The 20235-nt window shown below is 37.4% G+C and overlaps 1 long non-coding RNA gene across 2 annotated transcripts in view; it reads left to right on the forward strand.

Annotated features, from left to right (window-relative positions):
• The window catches only part of LOC148971537 (uncharacterized), a 66154-nt gene that overhangs the window by 20383 nt on the left and 25536 nt on the right, over nt 1–20235 (forward strand). The window contains exon 3 of one of the 2 annotated variants that reach the window (XR_016146937.1): nt 9575–10177. The exons of the other annotated variant lie outside the window; for it this stretch is intronic. This is a non-coding gene — a long non-coding RNA (uncharacterized LOC148971537). Of the gene's footprint in view, nt 1–9574; nt 10178–20235 lie in introns of those variants that run through there. 2 annotated transcript variants of the gene reach the window in all.

The following is a 20235-nucleotide window of genomic DNA, read 5'->3' on the forward strand; positions in this document are numbered from 1 at the left end:
TGGCTGAATCTCCGCTCCCTCCCGAACGCCCACGCCGAACCCGACGTGCAGGAACACTCTTCCTATTTCCATTAAAGTTCATTTAACCTCTGCACACACATACAGCAAGTTTAAAAACCACAGTATTCACTCCCTTAAACACACTCTGATGTAGGCTTGATGTTTCTCAGGAATGGAGAGCTACGTGGTGTGTTTGGGGGCTTGAGCGAATACACAGGTTTGCTCTGGGAAACATGGTTTTCATTGGCAGCACTTGAGAAATAAATAAGCGGAAACCCAAAAGAGTCCAGTGGATATGCATTAAAAAGTAATGTGAGTGCCCTCTTGTGCATTCTGTGGGGAAATTAGCTCCAGGGTTTAATATGAAGTCAGAGTACTAGAGTATTACTAGACCATTATCAAGACATTCTCAACACTCACTCTGTCATTTCCTACGAGACTAATTTGTCTCTTTAAAATGGATCGCATAAAAGTGTGCATTGTGCAGGGTGGATTATTAAATGCATGTAGAGAGGATGAATCGTCTGATTGTTAGATTTTCTAATAAAGCACTGCTAATATACCAAGATGTTACGTCAACTTAAACACGTCTGGAAAGATTATACTGCGATCACACAGGAAATATTAGTCGGCTATTAAACTTTAAATGTGATGTGTGTAATATTTTCAGTGATAAAATATGTTCACTTATAATTTACTGAGACATATAATCAAGTCCTTCGAAATATCATTGTTTGTTTGGGTGCCTACACTGTAAAAAAATTGTTGGTTTAACTTAAAAAATGAAGTAACCTGGTTGCCTCCAATTTTAAGTTCATTGAAATGGAAAAATCAAAGGAGGTTGATTTAATCACCAGAAATTCAAAATATTACTACATAACTACATAATTTAAGTTGATTTGACAAAAATAAAAATGTTGTGATTACAAATCATGAAAAGATTTTTTACAGTGCATTTTTGTCAAATCAACTTAAATAATTTATGTAGTTCAGATAAGAGTTTCTGGTGATTAAATCGATCTCCTTCGTTGTATTAACTCAATTTTTCCATTTCAATTAACAAAAAATTTTAAGGCAACCAAGTTACTTCATTTTTTAAGTTAAACCAACACATTTTTTTACAGTGTATAGACTCAACCAATAGCATGCATTTGAGGGGGGGGCTATGTTTGACAAATTGCTGACAGGTCAGTGTTTGAGAAAACAGATTTTATTTGTGCAATTCAGCTAAATAAAATAGATTCGGCATATGTTAAACACAATAGCTTTGAAAAGCCCCTGATTTCCTGATTTGGCAACTATGGATAACCAGAAGTTAGCGACTGTTTTGTAGCATTCCTAACTGGATTGATAGCCCGAGTGCATAATTCTGATCTTTAAATCCGTCTCTCTGGTTCTGTATGATAAATGTCAACAAAGGATTACAGATTGAAAGCCCGTCTGGGTGAAGGAGACTTTAGAAGCGACGCTTTCCCCAGGAGAGTGCTCATACTCCACAGACAAATGTAAAAGATTTACTGTGCTTGAGCATCTAACACAATTCCTCTGCTTTCCTCATTTGGATCCAATTGACACATTTGGAATTCCTTTTACACTAATGAAATGCTTTCAATTTCTCTGTCTGTATGAAATGACCTCACATAGAAGCGATTTCATTCGTTTGAGTAACAGAGTACTCGAATGTGTGTGTATGTGTCTGGCTGTTTCAGAATAATTGTTGTGGGAGAAGGGCCACATATTGATTGTGGATTGAACAAATAGTTCATTTTATCAGGCCTGACTGTCCCCATTCTTCTTCATGCTAAATAATGAATAAGCCCATCCGTCAATGTTTCAAGGTATTTATTGCGGTTTCCCTTTAGCTTGTATAAACCGGCGGAGGCTTTAGCGTAAAACCGCTGGGAAAATTGCTGCGATTATTCCATGAAGCTCTGGCAGGGTGTCCAGTGAATAGCCTTGTTAATCATCTTTGTCCGATTTGGTTTGATTTAATTCACTTAGTATTTATATTCATATGTAAGACAGTAAAGCCCTGCAAAATACATTTAGTCTTGCAGTTAAAAGTGTTTCCAGGTGAAAAAACACAAGGATGTAATGGTACAAATTGAGGTCCAGAATTGTAGAGGACATGTACAATATGATATATTAAAGTGCTCATATTATTTTACAAAAAATGATTAATGCATAAATATATTGCGCGTTATTTATTTTCCCAGCCTGTTCTCACGTAAATGCATCTCTATAACACAGATTGTGTATTGTCGTTTAATTTTTACGCGTAAATTTGTTTATTACGTGCATATTAGACGCAGTTTTCGCATGCAATACACACGCACCCCACACCACTGCAAAACCTACCCTAACCAACCCATGCGTATCCTATGCACGTAAAAACTCACTTTAGCGTATAAATTACACAAAAATACACATGCCTGCTATAAAGACGCATTTAGTGTGATCGGGTTGATTTTCCTCACATTGTTTCATACATTTCTTGGCAACTGTAAACAGTCTACTGTACAACTGTAAACTTGGTGATTTTTGTAAATGTAATGTATTGAACATCAGGTTGCTGTGGCTACTGTTTTTATAACAGCAATCATCCATGATAGGCTCTATCTTGCAGTGATATTAAAGGAGTAGTTCACTTTTAAAGATAACTTTTGCTGATAATTTACTTACCCCCATGTCATCCAAGATGTCCATGTCTTTCTTTCTTCAGTCGAAAAGAAATTACGATTTTTGATGAAAACATTCCAGGATTTTTCTCCATATAATGGACTTCAATGGGAACCAAACGGTTCAAGGTCCAAAGTTTCAGTGCAAACTGCAAAATATTCAAAGGGCTTTAAACGATTGCAGACAATGAATAAGGGTCTTATCAAGTGAAACGATCGCTCATTTAATAAAAAAAAGTAACAAAGTTTAAGTTTTATAAGCTCAAATGGTCGCCTTGCTCTGTTCTGTGATGCGCGTTCGTGACTCTCCTTTTCGAACTCGTTCATCAAAATGAACGAATATTTTTCAGAGTCAATTCGTTCGTTTCGTTCGTTGAATGAACCAAACGACTCGCAAAAAGATTTGTTTATTTTGATGAACGAGTTTGAATCGTTCATCAAAATGAACGAATCGTTATAAGATTCCTTATTGATTGAAAATGATTCGTTCATTTTGATGAACGAGTTAGAATCGTTCATCAAAATGAATGAATCTTGATAAGCCCTCAAATGATCATTTGACTTGATAAGACCCTTATTCATCATCTGGAATCGTTTAAAGCCATTTGAACAGGTTGCAGTTTGCACTGAAACTGTCTTTCGGACCTTGAACCGTTTGGTTCCCACTGAAGTGCATTATATGGAGAAAAATCCTGGAATTTCTTTTCGACTAAAGAAAGACATGGACATCTTGGATGACATGGGGGTGAGTAAATTATCAACAAAAGCTTTTCTAAAAGTGAACTACTCCTCTAAGGGAGTTATGTATATGAACACCTCTTAACCATGGTGAAATAAGATACAGATTCTTATTGCAATACATTATCCAATACTAAATTCAAGTGTTTTTGTTTGGTGAATTTTGTGAAGTTTGTTCAGGTTGCTTTCCTTTTTCTTTTAACTTGGTTTCACCAATTTGTCAACTGATTTACCTGAATTCTGCATTAAGTGTTTAATCCATTGCCATAAGAAGCCACCCATATAGAGTCCTTCAAGAGATTCATTATATATTCAAAGTTCTCGAATGCTTAATGTACTTGAAAAATATAGTCTTGGATCACTGTTTGAGCACTAAATAATTTCGCTGATCAATATTACTGGTAATATGACATAGATAACATGCGGTCAAGGGCCTGAATATTTCATCAGATATGGTTGGAGAAAATTTTCAATAGACGTTTTAAAAGTAATCTCCTTGCACTTATGAGTAAAACCGCTTTTTACTCCACATAGCCCATTAACGCGAGTGAATTATGGATTTTTTTTTTTCCTGGATTCTGAACATCGGGCTATGAGTGTAACCAAGTAGAAATGATATTACATATATTATACAGAGGTACACAGAGAGAATTAATGGATGTCTGTCCCACTAACTCTAGGATGAGATGGCTGAGGCTTTCCCCAGGGATCCTGAGCATACTGAAGATTTCTTGAGTTAAAATTTAAAGGAATAGTTCATCCAAGAAATTAAAATCCTGTCATTATTGACAAAAATCGAGGTTTTGAGCAACATGCACATGTAAATGATGCTTTTTTTTGGCCTGAACTGTTCCTTTAAGAAAAGCTTCATCCAAACTCCACCAATGTTGGCCTGAAATTAAACTGGATTATTAACCCCTCTGAGTTTCAGAATGCCAGTATAATTTCTGCTTAAATGAAAGTCCAATGGGCTGGTGTTCCAGAAAGGATTACTCTCTTATAAATTTGATCTTGATCTCATGACACTAGTTAGGAGACGGAAAATATTGAGGCTTTGCTTTTAGTCAGTCTCTTGTGACTGTGTTCAAATAACTTCCAAATCTTGACCCATCATATTTTCAGCATCCTAAACGACTCAGCAGACAGAGCCTTGTTTGTGGCATTCAATACAAAATTATAAATTATTACTGTGCACTTTTTAATAGAACAGCTAAATGACAAATAACCCAAACTAAATACTCAATTTTGCAATGGTTTCAATTTGATATGCAGATGTTTCAATGCAATTACACATTAAATGCCTTGGAGGGAGAACAATATTGCTAGTAAATAGTCCAATGTCTTATAAAACAAACACCATTACTTCCAGCCCTGCACACACAAATCTCAGGAATCCCAATGTAACCATTTCTTCCGTAATGTTTTTATAAAAGATATATCTCGATATATAAATAAAGATATATTATTTATATAATATATAAACATTTTTATATTTGTTTTTGTTTTATTTTTGAAATATTCATTTATCGGCCATTATAACTGCCGATACCGATATTTTAGAAAATACCTAATATCGGCCTGCCGATATATCGGTCTGGCTCTACACCAAAGTATGTTTAAGTATGTTTTTCCAGCCCATTCTCATCCCAAGGCATCATATACGACACTTTTGCCAAAGCATATACATCCAACGCACATGGCACCCTTTAGCGTCAATGAGACGCAGATATATATGTGTTAGAAGGCGCCTCCTAGTGGTCTAACCCCTAACCCTACCCCAGAATCCGAAAACTACCCATAACCAAAGCGTGTTATATTGACGCTAAAGGGTGCCATGTGCGTTGGATGTCTACGCTTTGGCAAAAGCGTCGTATATGACGCCTTGGGATGGGAATGCGTTGGTTTTTTATACAAAGATATATGGTTTCAGAAGTTTCTAAAGATAGATCAATATAATCTCATGCCAATTCGTTTTGGCGAATTGGTGGCTAATGGATATGAATTCGTACAATCTCATCCAAGCCATGTCTGGCAACCAGAAAATCTTGGGAACTTGGGAATGGACTCGTTTGAGTAAGAAAGTATGTGTTGTGAAAATCATTGGTGGACTTTGTTTAGGGGTGCACTTTCATGCTTTTTTTCTCTAAAAACTATAAATTCATACAAAATTGCCCCCTTGTAAAACAGCTGTTTAACCATGAGATCGGGTTGTGCAGACTACTTTGGTTGGCCTTTGAAATGAATGCATGGTTTTGAAACAGTATGTCAATTATTTGAGAAGCAAAAGTTGATAGTAATGCCATGAAATTCTCCCTCTCTTTCTTTGTGCCACTGCCACCCAAAGAGTAACGGCAGACAATGAAGACGTGCCATTCCCGTCAGTCATTCCGAAGGCGGCCCCAATCATCAAACTGACAGCACTGCAAGAGGTGTGAGCCCTAGCTGGAAATACACACACTCGAGCCTCTGTCCTCCCTCGGGTGTCCTCTCATATAATGTTAGAATTAATTCTATTTGAAATACTTAAAACAAGTAAGGTGAGGGTGTGTGGCTGAGGTATTCACTTCTTTCCTAATGAACACATACCTTGCCTTTCTCAGAGTGTCCTTGGACTGTCATCTCCAACCTTTTGAGTCTGTATCTGATTATCCAGGCAGCAATTAATCATAATTAAGCAAGTCGTAGTCTTGGAGCAGTGGAGGCGAGGTGGCAGAGGATCTGGCACTCCTCCTGATCAGCCCTCCATTTTGGCAAGCGGGTACTTCGCTCGGCTCCGTGATAAAGCCTGTGGTGGGGGGCATAAAGGGACATATGTGTGGGGGGGTGGGTAAAGAGTGGAAGGGGGGATTTGGACAGGCTCGTGGCTAACTCTCGTCCTCCTCACCTCCCTTTCAGTCCCTCTGGACTGCTCTGAAGCGTTGGCTATGTTGAGTTCCTGAGCGCTTGAATTCTCTTTGTCTTCCGAGAGGAAGCGCCATAACAAATGACTCTTAGACCTGCAGGGGTTGTACGGATTTGGACCGAATGTACAGTATTTTCCTCCTTTTTTTCGCCCCCCAAGTACATCCATGAACAGATTTTTGGGACAAAGTCATAGAACTACCAAACAATCCTCTAGAAATCACAATTACAAAGTAGAAGCTAATTACTAATGTTCATACTTGGGTTTAGGGATTTGAAGTATAAGTATGGATCCAAACTTCGATGTGCTATATGATATCCAAAATTTGGTTTATTGAGTAGAGGCATGCCATTACTTTTTTAATTTGTAAAATGGTAAAATATGCCAAAAATTCCTTAAATCCCTTAGACCTGAAGGAGGGATCCAAGCCATGTCTGGCAACCAGAAAATCTTGGGAACTTGGGAATGGACTCGTTTGAGTAAGAAAGTATGTGTTATGAAAACCATTCATAACACATATACTTTTAAATGTGTTTAAATTTGCATACAATGTATAATATGTATGAAACACTTTTCTATTATTAACCACAACTATTGATTTTTTTTTAAAAGTAGGCCTAAAAAAGTTTTAAAAAATGCCAAAAGCGCCAAACTAAAGAGATTCAAATATGAAAAGATAATATGCAATATTAATAATTAGTGTAATAGTATTAGTATAAATAATACAAAAATAAATGACAACTTCATGCTAAATGAAATATTGTCCTCAATCTGGAGACCAAACATATCAAATCATGTCCCTGCGAATCTCTCCGCTCATCTTGTGGCTTTGTTGAGTTTTCCAGATGGTTTGTATTTTGCTGGTCGAAAGGTTTAGTATCGGAGGCCTGGGCTCGTAACCCTATGATGTGTTCTTCTTTTTGCAAGCAGTTTATTATCAGAAAGTGCTTTCATTGCATGGGTTGGATGTTGTGCTGTGCCTGTGATGGAGGCAGAACAGAGATTAATTCAGGGGTCAGCCGTATCTGAAGCCCTGCCGGGGAGAGGCTGAAGTCTTGCCAGGCCCTGACAGAGGTCATTTTTGGTCGGTTCTCGCTCTCTCTTTCGCCTCTGCCTTCAGCAATGAATTTCGTCACGCCTCTCCAATTGCAATGTTTTCACATATTTCCCATCCATTCTCTTGACCAGGGTGTGAATTATGGGGTGTTTAGGGACCATCTGACCTCTCTAATTAAAGCTCTCCAAGAACATAAAAAACAAAGAATTGGGGGTCCACCTTAGCACACTACATTTCCCAGCATCCCTCCTGTTCCTCACCTCATCAGCACACACACCTCATACACACTCCTCGACTTGGACAACATATTACTTAATATTCCCGAGTTCCTGTTTCCTGTTCCTCTTCTCCATTGTTCCCTCCAGACCCGTTATACAAAGATTATTACTTTTTAGCCTGCTAAATGGCTTTACTATTTACTCACCTGTTGAAGTCATGATCACTATCTTCACTTGCCTAAGAACTGAAGTTTAATACCTTCATTACTCTTCTGTGGGAGGAATTTGCTCAAATAAAACACTGTTAACATCCATATCTCTCGAGTCTGCTGCATCTTATATAGTATATAACTGAAATAGTGTAATAGCTTTATGGTGTTTATTTGTTATTTCAGGAACGTACAAACTCTGGATACAAACTACAATTATATGGCAAGAGCTGCTTAACTCTTTCCCCGCAACTTTTTTGATGATTTTTACAAAACGTTCATGGCCCCCAGAATATGTTGTTGTATGAATATCCAACCCGATCTCACGGGAATTCGTACGAATTTTACGAGGTGGCTAATTCGTAACAATTCGTACGACCTCACTTTGCTAAATTGTACATATTTTACGAATTAGCCAATTCGTATGAATAGAGTGCCGAAGTGATGACGTCACTTTGTTGGACAACTCGGAAGCTAGCGGCGCATTCCCTTGGTCGAAAAGCAATGCATTTTCCCCATAGACTTTTGGAAAATCGCAAAAAATAAGATCTGTGTTCAACAAAGAGTTGTGACCCTTACACGTTTTGTCTAGCAAAATAATCTTTACAAGTTAATCCAAAATTGATACATTTTGAAGCCTATATAAAGATTTTAAAAAAACGCAATCAGACACAATAAAGTTTAAAAAACCACAAGCAGGTTATAACTGTGTGTTCTATGTCATAGATCAAAACGTGAAAATATTTAGAGGCTTTGTTCACCACAGACCTTATTTCAGGCGATTTAGCAAAAACCCATTCAAAAATCCCATAGGCTTTAGAGCGAGGGAACCGTAGTGCTAAAATGCTAACTCACTTCCGCATTTTGGCCTACAGAGTGATGTCGTAACTTCGGCACTCTATTCATACGAATGACCTACCCCAGACCCCGCCCCTAAACATAACCGTCACGTGGGTTTACAAAAATCGTACGAATTCGTACGAGTGAGGTCGTATGAATTAGTACGAATTAGCCACTTTTGAATCACTCGTACGAATTTGTACGAATTGGTCGTGAGATAGCGTAGGAATATCTGAACATGCAATTAACCCAAAGAAAGAACAGAGCCTCTGACACGACAGCACAGAGCGAATCATATGCGCGAGTCGGCACAGACCGCAAAACGTAATGGATTATGAACCCATTTGAATTATGCACTGAATTCTATATTTTAAAGCAATATGGAGGAGAAATGGTTAGAGATTTTTATTATGTTAACAAAACGCTATTGGCTATTTTATAAAAGGGGAGGAGCTGTTCGGTATGTCCCGCCCTGTCTTCCTGTTTCAGTGGAAATGATGTTAACACATCGAATAATGCTGTGAGTTTCAAGGCACTTCAATTGGTCTTTAATGTACGTATACTGCTTGCCTTTGGACAAATTAATCATTCATAAAAATAACTATAGTTGGATTTGTTTTTTTAACTGCAAAAAATCAGTCCATTATCATCAGAGGGCTTTAGAATTTCAATCAGCAATTAGTTTCACTGGCTAGATTTCGATCAGTTCATCCATCAGCATATGATCTTACATAAAAAGCATTGCATAACCACTACGGCTAATTTTGTTGTAGCGTCTGCCGTGACTTTGCTTGTAAAGACATAACTGATTATGTTGTGCCACTCTGACGGATCACTGAGCTCTTCACTCCATTTTCACGGCCGCTTCTCATTCAGAGTGTCTTTTTTTTCTGTCTCTCTCTGTCATGGTTCCTGATGGTGCCCGCCTACAGGGGATGGTTTCACCACATCATCATCGCCTGGGTTTGATTGTCCTCTGACTAACCTGACCGCAGGACGACTTTGTTCTTACAAAGAGGACACCAAATTAACACTGAGCTGTTTCACAGCCCGTGCCTCTGATCTTAATGAGGGATGACCTGGAGAAATATAACATAATTATCCTGATTATTACAATCTTTTTAGCCAGAGAATATAAAAGGCTCATTATTGTTCTTTTTGAATTGTTCATTACGATTATTTCCGAGCCTGCAGCCTTTTTGGGCCAAAAAATAGTAGGGCGAGACAGAAGAGGAAGAGAGAAACCCCATCTTTGATTGGTTAATACCCAGCAGTGGAAAGGCTTAGAGAACTTGAGCCCACTGTCTCCCTGTTTCGGTCGTCTGAATGTCCCCCGGCTTTCTTGAATCATTTTTTTTTCTTTGATATATATATATATATTACACTGATCTATTAGAGGTTCCTGTTAGGGACCTGTTTAACATATTTAAATATATTTGATTTGTTGAAAGGGGCAAAGCTGACCTGCTGTGTCTTAAATGTGTCATTTATACAGAAAAATAGGGGCTAGTTGTCACACTTTTTCAACATTTCTCACAATCCTTTGTTTTTGAAAGTCTTCAACACAAAATTTAAATACATTTTAATTCATAGTCCTTCAGAAATCATTCTTATACACACTCTAAAAAATGCTGGGATGTTTCAACCCAAATTTGGGTCAAATAATGTTGGGTTAAAAATATAATTTAAAAAAAAATAACAGTTGAAAGTTGAAGTTGGGTTAAAATTTTAAATTACATTTTCAACCCAACATTTGTTTTTTCCATATTTGACCCAAATTTTGTTTGAAACAACCCAGCATCTTTTTTTTATTATTATTGAAACCATTGACATTTTCAGAATTTTCGATGAATAAAGTTTAAAAGAACAAAATTTATTTGAAATAAATAATTTAAAATAAAATTTATTTTTTAACTTTTTCTGACATATTTACATTCACTTCTGATCAATTTACTGCATTCTTGCTGAATAAAACTTGTCTTTCTAAACTCAAAAAAATGCTGGGTTGTTCAAATATGGACAAACCCAGCCATTGGATTACATTTTTAATGACATTTTTAACCCAATATTTGGGTTTGTCCATATTTGACCCAAAGTTGGGTTAAAACAATCCAGCATTTTTTAGAGTGTATTGCAATCTTTCTGACCCCAAACATTTGAATATAAACGTTACACTCATAAACAGTTGTATTCACTCATAAACATTTTATTATTATGAGCAAATGAGCTATTAGCATCAATATATTGTAATTTCTGATGTTTTATTGTTTCTCAAAGCAGCTCCTTATGTTTGAAACTTGTCAGTTTTGCATTTAATGACACTTATTTTCCCCTTTGGTTAAAACTGCCACGGCAGCAAAACGAACAGTCAGAGCAGGATCGGGTCCAGATTGCTCATTACTAAGTGTCTGCTTAATTCCAGTTGTTGAGCGTGAGTGATATGTGTAATTATAGCTGTCAGTCCATCCTGACGCGCTGACACCCGTGTGACAGTCCTCATAAGCAGACCGTTGTTGTCCTCAGTGAGTTATGATGAAGGTTTGATTTAGAGTCTCGCTGCGGCATTATTATTAACATAAAATACAGACGCTCGTGGTCACGTCTCTAAACAAATAGTAATTTTACATGCTCTCTTTTCACCTTTTGAACACTTAACCTTTCCAAAATGAATAAGTATGCAATCAATGAATCGTTTTGATAAGCAGAACATTTTAAAGTGACCCTATTTTGCTTTTTAGACTATAACCACGTGATTGCAAAAGGTCTGCAGCTTCAAAGATCAAAGTGCATGACAAATAAAGTTAAGTTTATAAAAGAAAGCTTTATTTGCACACTAACAGGGTGTGCAATTCATTCCTAGAGAATTCCCTTTTAGCCATCAGAAGCTTTTTTTAAAATAATGCGAAGACAAGTAAATATGAAAAAAAAAAAAAACGTAGTGCAAATATACTCTTAATATGTGCTTGTCTGCGTGATGGGGCTTTGAGCGCGGTGGGGCGGCTGGTCGTATTGTGCTGAGAGATAGTCAGTTTGGATTACTGTTCAGTCGTCCTGAAAAACAATTGGGGTTTCCAGCAGCTACTCTGCATGCTAAGCTACGACGCTATTGAAATCTGCGCTAGCTGTTTTACCCTGGTGCCAAAAGAAATCAAGTTTTGCCCACATGGCAGGCTATGAAAGACTATGAACTATGGGAGAAACCTACTGTGACATGTGTCGCCTGCATACGAGATCAAATGCATGTGCATTCAAAAGAACTTCTCCAGGTAGATTTATCGACAGGGGGACAAACGCCACAATGAGACTGACTCAATCACGATCACTTTGAAGTTGGAGAGGGACGAACCATCACGGGCCTGAATAGAAGTACAATTATTCTTTTCTGCCTCTCTCTCTCTCTCTCTCTCTCTCTAATGGGTTTAGCATTCATGCTTTATAATGGCTTAAACAGATCGAATAGAGTACAGGCATGTTGTTTATTCACTTTTTACTCGCACACACACTCTACACCTCTGCATCACGATTTGTTTTCGTAGTGTCTTTGCCCTTGAATTTGTACAGCAAAAAATCTGAAACCTTTTTTTTGTTTTGTTTTTTACTCATACACTTTATTTTTTTGCCATTTGTTGTCGTTTTATTTTTCCCTTTTTTCACAAAAGAAATCATCAGATTATATGATTTATTTTTTAATCAAAATTTATTTGGTTTAGATAAATGTTAAAAAGGACTAAAATAACACTATTGGATTGAATCTCAATTTAATCAAAGTGATAATTTAGTATATTATATTTAGTTATGATGACTTTTAATTGGCTTTAGTTTTAGTATTTTTAGTTATTAGTTTTATTTAGTTTGAATTAATTGTATGGTAATTGTTGTACTTCAGCTTAAACCTATTGTTTTCAATTAAAACCAAGGGCAAATTTCTAATTGTCATTTGTATTATTTTCTTTCAGCCCTATTTCAATTAAAGAAAATGATGACACCTGTGCAATGTAAAAAAACATTTTTTTCAACATTTTTTCTTTTGTCAAATCAACTTAAATTATTTATGTGCTTCAGATAACATAATATATTGAGTTTCTGATGATTAAATCAATCTCCTTCATTGCATTAACTCAATTTTTCCATTTCAACGAACTTAAAATGTTAAGGCAACCAGGTTACTTCATTTTTTTTTAAGTTAAACCAACAACATTTTTTTACAGTGTGGGTCTGCTCATCTTAAAAGTAAATGATAAAGATGTGAATTGTCCAGGCTTTCGTTGAACTTGAAGTTTCGACCTTATTGGGTGGAGAGGAAGAGGTAATCTGGCAAGCGAGAAGAAAAGCGTTTTCACACTTTTCTGTGTGGCTTCTCCAAGCTGCTTTAGATCAATAGCATGTACTTGCTGGAGGTTAACGTCAGGTCTCCTCTCTTTAAAAGCCATAAAACTGAAACTAAACAAGCCTCGGAAAGCTCTAACCGCTGTTTCGCCCTCCTCCTACCCGACGCTTCCAGGTGTTCTCGGATTCGAGCAGTAATTGCGATCACATCAGTCCAGTCATAAAAAGCAGGCCTATGTAATGAAGCTGGTCTTAATAAGGTGCTTATGTTTTATTCTGGCCTATTAGAGTCCATCTCTGAGAGCAGAATGACTTTTACAGTTCTCTCCTCTACCTGCTGTTTGGCAGCGGTTGGAGAGACGGCATGCAGGCCAACAGTTTCTGACAAGGTTAACACCCACAGACGTTTCCTGTAGGTCTGGGGATAGCAGCTGCTTTTTACCTGACGCCCACTTCTGGTCTAGCTTTCACGATCCTCGCTGGACTATGAATTTGGCTAACCAGAACCAGACATCCCACCATTGCTCGCCACAATCCTGAATCCGCTGAAACACTGGCCATTAATGAGGGGACAGCGACTGTAAAACTGCAATCGTTTCAGATAAACACTTTTGGGACTACGTGTGATGGTTCATTACTTGAATCTAAACAGGTGTGAATACCCAACGCTATCTCACAACCTCACTCGTATGAATTTGTACGATTTGTCTAAACCCACGTGATGGGTAGGTTTAGGGGCGGAGTCAGGGATTGATCATTCGTAGGAATTCACACGAATTGTGCAACTCGTAAAATATGTACGATTTAGCAAAAATCGTACAAACTCGTAATTAGCCACCACGTAAAATTCGTATTTTCGTATACACGAACCATATCGTTTTGTATTTTATCATTCCTTGTGTTGGTTACACTTAAGTAATAATTTGATTTCAATATTTTTTTGGAATAATTCAGTTGTGACCTTATTTCCTTTGTTTTTTATTTTACCCGTTTTAGAATGACTATTTTTTACTTGTTTTATAGTAAATATCAAACACCATATAAACGTACTTGTCGATAAAAAAAGTGTCGACTGTAAATCGATAATTGTCAGTGAAACACAAAGTCTATAGACTCAAAAAAAATGCTGGGTTGTTTCATCCCAAATTTGGGTCAAATATGGACAAACCCAAATTGTTAATTACATTTTTAACCCAACATTTGGGTTTGTCCATATTTGACCCAAATTTGGGTAGAAACAACCCAGTGTATATGTTTTAATGCAAAATATTCAAATTGCTTGCGATTATTAAATCTCAATAATTCAACATGTCACTTTTAAAAGTAACTTCCCCAACACAGACACAATACACAATAAAACGAATGTATCCTATAGAAATGAGCTATTCTATTCTAGTTTGTTCTAAGATCATCATTTACATAGGAGAAAAGTTGAAATCTCTTATTCAACACCTCAAGACTGATATTCTGAATGATTTATAAATATGCTAACACTTTTTCCTCTAGAGGTAGGTGTGTGTGTGTGTGTGTGTGTGTGTGGTGTGGCGTTGGGGGGTTCCTCTGACACTCATGGGTCCAGACCCCAAACTCTGGTTCATGTCTTAACAGCAGGCAGAGCAGCAGGTCAAGCCACCAATGGGAAGCAGTCCTGGGCCGCACCTCAATGGACCAGAAGCCCGTACAAATCTCTAAACGTACGTCAGATGTCAGTTCTGTGGCCTTGGACTTACACGGCCACTCTGACATACAGATTTACCCAGAGCTGCTTACATTGGCCTGACCTAGACCTTGCGAGAGCCCAAACCAGATCAAAATGTGTATAGTATTAATGCTGTATTTTTTTAAACCATATGCTAATGCTTGCACGTCATATGGAAAGATGGATCCATTGTCAGTCTCAAATATAAAAAAAATAGTGTAATTGCCTAGGGTTACTCTGTTTGAGGTTTTAAAAGATGCATGCTTTCCTCTGCACGCTGTTACCGAAGCATCTGTAAATCCACTAAAGCTTGTTTGTGGTGTCCACATGTCAAATTCAAAATACTCTAGTTCATCTTTTCTTGTTTAGAGATACGCTTTCGCTTTCACTTTCACTCGCCACATCAGTCTTGTATTTCCCTTTTGTTTTAAAAGAAAATGTTTTTACACATTTGAACCCCATAGACCTTATTCAGAGCAGCGCCAGGACAGGTATGAAGGCGACACTGTGAGGGATATAATAACCATGTTTTTAATGATATCCGCTGTAAAAAAAAAAAAAAAAAAAAAATCATAAATTTAGTTTTAAAACCCTAAATGTAATACATTTTCCACAGCGCATGTTGTCTGGAGTTTTTTTTCCTACTGAAATTTCTTTAACGGATATTTTTGCAGAAACACATTAATAACAGTACAATCCACTTGTACTGAAATGCATGTCTATCCCTCACTTTCATTTCTGTTAAAGGTTAAAGATGGAGCTGTTGTGAATAGGGTCTATTCCTGATAGGGTCTAATAGGGTCTATATAGGTTATACTGTCATAACAGCAAATTATATATTCTTAAGTAAAACAAAAGTTCATGTTTCACATTTAACTTATATTTAAAACGTATATTTTTTCATGCACTAAAAACAGTGCATGTTTCAATGTATATTTCACATTTAACATTGTGTGTGCATGCAAATTGAGAATCAATAATAATGATACACTTTTTTATAGCCCTTTTCATGCATGGCACAAGCATAAAAACAAATATTGGGAAACGGTGCACCCCGATATCAATATAAAAATACTCAACAAACAACTATTAGAGGATAACATAAAACATAAAACAACTTTTGTTGTACTGAAAAGCAACTTAAAAAAATGTATGTTAATTTTGGCAATGCCTTTGCCAAATTTAAACTTTTATTAGGGATGCCAACTGGCAATTCAAAAGTAATAAATGCAGAAATGCTGTTCTTTTGAACTTTTAATTCATAAAAAAAAAATATATATATATATGGTTTCCAGAATTTTTTTATTTGCATATATCAACATATAGCACCAAAACAGCATATTAGTGTGATTTCTGAAGGATCATGGGACACTGAACACTGGATGAATGCTACCTCAGCAATAAATTATATTTTCAAAATAAATTAGAGAAAATTTTGATTAAAAAATACAGTATATCTAATTTACTTTTCAACATTAAAAAAATCAAATTGACCCTAAACCTTTAAACAGTAGTACATGTGTAAATTCACAAAGGAGAATCGTTAAAGACAATTAAATGAAATGGGATTGCATGAATTGACATGGGTCACAGCACCTGAACTCTTGAGCTGGACGCCAGCTGTTATGAGGTGTTGATTTTGAGCATAGATCATCCGTTTGGCCCAGATGGTAATTGACTCAACACCAGAACCACTGAGGCGACCCCTGTGTCTCACTCTATTTCTCTTCCTGGGACGTCAGAACCTTTTTCTTTGCAGTTTTCGGAGGCTTTGAAATCCTGAAAAGTGGAGGTGGATCCCAGCAGGATCGAGGCCCATCTCTCTGCCCCGAAGGAGACGTACTGCCACAGGGCCGAGAGATGAGCCTTTGCCTGTCCGCTCTCTGTTCCTGGTAGGTGTTCGCTGATGATAAATATTTCATTTCCTTGCAAAACAAATAGCTACACATCATCCCTTCCCCGAGCTTTATTGTCGACGGCGGCGCGGCGGGAAGTTTGTGATGGTTGCCGTGGAACGCATGAGAGAAAAATGGCTTGTTGAGAACAATCATAACTCAGCACGTCACAGAAAAAACCTGACCGCAGCGGTCAGAGTCCCTCATTGGGAAGTACGTCTGCATGTTGTGACAGCGAGTTTGTTCTGTTTTGATGCCTGATGGATAACTCGAATCTGCAATGCCGTTGAAAACCGAGCGTTTTTATATTGAGTGCAGAATTACCATGATACCACAACTCCCAGCTCTATTTCAGCTAAACAGAGCGCAGTGGAGGAACGTGATTTGTTGAGTGTTTCCTAAATCACTTTCCTTTGCCTTTTTTTAGGCTTCTTGTGCGCTATACACATTAATAACTTTCAGAGATATTTCCTGATCTGGACCATTAATGGACTTTCATTGAACTTGCAGTCATTTTCCATTTTTTCAATCACAGATTTGACAGCATATTTGCTCACTGTTGGCCAATATATTAGTTTTATATCCTGATTTCATAGATTTACATCATTAGTGGCATTAACCCCTGCCAAACGCGTGTGGATTTCAGCAGAGGTGTGTGTAACGCTGTCACTCCTACTAGCAACTTTGGTGGGTTGAATTTTATATGTAATATATGCATACATTTTACAGTTGTAGTCTTTTAAAAAGGCATCTGAAATTTCTGAACTGTAGTGGGTTTGTGTTGGTTCCAGTATGGTTTGCACTGAAATGAAATGGCGTTGCATAAACTATGTGCAACGTGTGTTGTCAAAAATAGACATTTTTTGATACATATTGATACTTAAATGCATCTGAAATGCTTCCGATTCTTATTTCATTCCGCAGAATAGAGACATGATACCAGCTGGATTATTAGGAACACCATACTAATACTGTGTTTGACCCCCTTTCTGCCTTAATAATACGTGGCATTGATTCAACAAGGTGCTGAAAGCATTCTTTAGAAATGTTGGCCCATATTGATAGGATAGCATCTTGCAGTTGATGGAGATTTGTGGGATGCACATCCAGGGCACGAAGCTCCCGTTCCACCACATCCCAAAGATGCTCTATTGGGTTGAGATCTGGTGACTGTGGCGGCCATTTTAGTACAGTCAACTCATTGACATGTTCAAGAAACCAGTTTGAAATGATTCGAGCTTTGTGACATGGTGCATTATCCTGATGGATACATGGTGGCCGTAAAGGGATGGACATGGTCAGAAACAATGCTCAGGTAGGCCGTGGCATTTAAACGATGCCCAATTGGCACTAAGGGGCCTAAAGTGTGCCAAGAAAACATCCCCCACACCATTACACCACCACCACCAGCCTGCACAGTGGGAACAAGGCATGATGGATCCATGTTCTCATTCTGTTTACGCCAAATTCTGACTCTACCATCTGAATGTCTCAACAGAAATCGAGACTCATCAGACCAGGCACCGTTTTGTCCAATTTTGGTGATCTCTTGCCAATTGTCGCCTCTTTTTCCTATTTGTAGTGGAGATGAGTGGTACCCGGTGGGGTCTTCTGCTGTTGTAGCCCATCCGCCTCAAGGTTGTGTGTGTTGTGTCTTCTTCACAAATGCTTTGCTGCATACCTCGGTTGTAACGAGTGGTTATTTCAGTCAAAGTTGTGCTTCTATCCTTCTATAGTTGCTCTATAATCCTTTAGGTGAGTGTATACCTAATATCTACTGTATATGGCAGTGATTCCCCATGGTATCAATGTCAGGACTGTGGCCAGTTTAAATGCTAAGTGTCTAGTAACTTTGGAAAACCATTAGCCACAGCATGGTGAGTAAAAAAAAAAATAAAGTTAATATCAAGCCCTGATGGTAACTATTATGTAAACTTATAGCCATAGTGCTCATATGAAGCTAACTGAGGGTGGCAATGGCATGTCACCCACGTCGGCTGGTAAAGATTTGTTCCTGGCTGTATTTCATCAAGACCTCCTCATTACTCTGTTCTTTTGCATGTTTTAGTGTGTGAGGTGTGTGTCCCTTTAAACCTGCCAGTTAATGAGCGGTTCTCTCTCACACACTCCCGTTCCTGTGTTTAATCACAAAGATGAGAGACCATCTGAACATCAGCATTACTTATTACAAGACTTCTTTTCATCCAGACCGTCCATCTGATATTCTCTAGCAAGTCGAGGAGGTAAAAACCTGCCAATTACGTTCCTCCTCCTTCAAATTCTCACAGTTTCCTTGATAATTCTCTCCACAACTGCAGGCCGCTGCCATCGAGCTTTTGAAGTCCTAACATTTTAAACTCAGTGTACAGTGGTAAGGAGAAATTATACGAACACTTCCGAGGAGAGACAGACCGTGTGAGAAAGACAGCCAAATGAAAAGCTTTATTGCTCAGAGGTTGCTCTTCGAAGGCTCGGGAAAGCTTGTAGCTTAATAAAAATAATAAAAAGGTCATATTGAAATATATGGATTCGATTGGTATGAGACATCTGAAACTAGAGACTACTCAGCTGGTCTCATCCTAAGGCGTCATATACTGACGCTTTTGACATTTCGTCTACATCCAACACACATGGCACCCTTTAGCATCAATATGAGATATATATGGGCCAGAAGGCGCCTCCTAGTGGTCTAACCCTAACACTACCCCAGAACTAAACCTACCCATAACCGAAGCTTGTTATATTGACGCTAAAGGGTGCCATGTGCATCAGATTTAGACTCAATGTCAAAAGCGTCACTATATGACGCCCTAGGATGAGAATGCGTTGGACTAATGTGAGATTACTGGGACTTTCTTAGGAGAGCTTTTTTTTCATCAGGAGGTTCTACAATCTACATTTTTATTTCTGTCTAGGTGACACAACAGAGATGTTAACGAGATATTATTTGTGATCGTGTATGTTCTTATGGATTGTTTGAAAAGACAAAATGAATGGACTTTTCTAATGCAGATGTTCCTCGTGAAGTCCTCAGGAGAAATGAAAAATGGAGACAAATGAGACAATTGTTGACAAAAGAAGAATTTAGCACTACAAAGACATTATGAATTTAATTTGGATAGTAGATTAAAATTGTTGCAAATCTGTCCACAATTTAAAATATCTCTTCTGAAACACTAAAGGGGGGAGTGAAATGAATGAAATTAAATAATATTAAATTAAATGATTATATTTATTTACTTATTTATTTCCATCAGAGAATAAGTACATTTGTGATTTTAATTTTTTAATCTTCATCTTTTTTTTTTAATTATTATTTATTTTTTTATTTTTTTATTTTACATAATCTAAAACTTTGAGGCAATGGCTACAAAGAAAGCAGTTTCATTTCTCAGTGAACTTTCATCATTCTGAGCTCACGAACTCAGCCCTTTTCATTCTAAGCAAGTAATTTCCAGGCCTATATGCTCGAGATCAATAGGTTAAATAACTTGTCTAAATCACCTTTATTGTATTTTTAAAAGGATAAGTTTTATATCCTCTAATCTGTTTTGCTCCTTCTGTAGTTATAGGCCAAAAAACCTTCCCTTAATCCGGTTCCTGCCATGTGCCCTTACTTCCAAAATATGCATGTCATGATCAAATCACTTCCCAGCAAAGCCATCATTAAAAT

The sequence above is a fragment of the Pimephales promelas genome, chromosome 17 (genome assembly GCF_988280905.1).
Source record: "Pimephales promelas chromosome 17, fPimPro1.hap1.1, whole genome shotgun sequence".
NCBI lineage: Eukaryota > Metazoa > Chordata > Actinopteri > Cypriniformes > Leuciscidae > Pimephales > Pimephales promelas.